Consider the following 2111-nt stretch of genomic DNA (forward strand, 5'->3'; position numbering starts at 1 on the left):
CCATAATTTCTTTAAATATATATATATATTTTTTTTTCCCCTAAGAGGCTGGAGAACATCCACTTAGTGCCTGTTACCTCTTGTAAGTGTAGCAGGGAAGGACTGGATAACTGAACACATCTATAGGAAACAGGATCACAAGGGAGAGGTTACCGATTCATTCAGACACCTCCAGGAAAACACAGCACAAACAGATAAGGAATTAAAAATACGGGAAATTTTTTCTGTGAAATGAATTACATCCATTGTTCATGTAAAATATTCTATTTCATTATTAGTTGTTCACGGATAAAAGATAAAATACACATAAGAAAACTCTTAAACCTGAGTTGTTTTGGTAATACAGGATAGAAATACATGTCTAAATACCCATATGTCATTTCTTAAATGGACAAAAGCTTCCTGTCTGCTGTAAAAATGTTTGTATCTACATAGGGGATAAATGGATAATTATGGCGGTAACCTCTGATATTTATCTAAGAAGGAAAATTAGATGCACAATAAACAGGTAAATTTGGTCTCTTCTGTAGGAACAAATCATCCTACTTACCCTTTAACAATCCATCACAACTTTTTTTGCCATCAGCTGAACAAACCAGCTGAGGGGATTCTGCTAACTATAAGTTACAAGGTGCAAAATTTAGCTCTGTTTGATTTTTTGTCTTCTAAAATAAAATAAAAATAATCAGAACATTCAAATGCTCCTGTGGGCTTTATCTTATATTTCCTAAGTAAAACTGAGAAATTTAAGATCCAGAATAAATACTGATTGTATTAGCTAGTAAAAGCTAATGGATGACACAGGCCCCATGATGCTAAAACTAAATGCCAAAATGCTCCAGCAAACTAAGCCATTAGATTTTCTACCCACTACACTGCCAATAAAGCAAATACAAGATTTCATTTATATAAATAACTGCTGTTATTCGCAGATAATGGAAGCTTAAGCTACTCAGTGTGCAGTAGACCACTTGGAGAAACAAAACAAAAATAAAGCACATTGCAGAAGAATAAAATAATTGTGCAGTTGCCTGTCTAGGTTTATAGAGAGTGACCATGATTTCTGATTACTAAAGCAAGCAACACAGATGAACACATAGCCAAATGGATAAACAAATGTTCATAATATAATTTGGACATCGAACTGACCCACAGACCAAACCTGCACAACCTTGAGCATAAACAGGCTTTATTTTTTTTTTTCTTTTTCATGCCTGCATGGACCAGATTAAGTCATACTACTCACAGCCAGTGACTAGAACAAACAAACTGGTTCAAAAGGCAGTTGTGAGGTGCTCTGACTATACTACGAAGTACTATTTTTCCTTTGCATACTCAGTGCTGTCCCTAATCCAAAGCAATTGCGGTAAGGTGCCAGACACATACAGCATGACAGCCAGCAACATCAAGTAACATTAATGCCTGCTTTCTCCAGATACTAAATGTTGCTGTACAGAAAACTCATGCTATATTCTGCCCATGTCCCACCATTCCAGGAGTCATAATAATCTCAGATGTTGCTCCTCAAATAACCACAGCAATTCTGTAATGAGTGTGGCACTAAGGAGATAAAAGTAATGTAGATTCCTTCAGTAAAGAATATGAGTAACACAAGGGAATTTAATTACAAGCAGGATGCTTTAGTTTTGTACAGTTCACAAAATTAAATTTTTTCCCTGCCATCACAGTAAAGATGTTTTAGGTGATCACCAAGCAGACCATAGTTTACAGTGCAGAATTGCAGTGTAAATAGAAGTAGTTGCTGATTTACAGTGAAGTTATTTACACTCTACAGCCAAGTGCAGTAACTTTCCCAGTATTTTACACAAGATGCCCATGGTCATGTAGAAATCCAGGGGATAGAGTGAAAATAAATATGCAGAGGGATTATTGCTAAATGTTTCTAGAATCAATTGTTTGTCAGATGATGGTAGTCTCCATAGGTCATGGTCTAAAAAGCAGGCAGAATAATAGAAAAACCAGTGAATGGACCAGACATTGGTTTCTCAGGCTGCATGCCAAAGGTCTCTGTAGCTTCACTAGTACTTTCATGAGGTTAGAGAGATTAAATATTGAAAATATTAAACATGTTATGGCAAAAAATATGGGGG

The sequence above is a fragment of the Athene cunicularia genome (genome assembly GCF_003259725.1).
Source record: "Athene cunicularia isolate RWA chromosome 1 unlocalized genomic scaffold, athCun1 chr1_part1, whole genome shotgun sequence".
Lineage (NCBI taxonomy): Eukaryota > Metazoa > Chordata > Aves > Strigiformes > Strigidae > Athene > Athene cunicularia.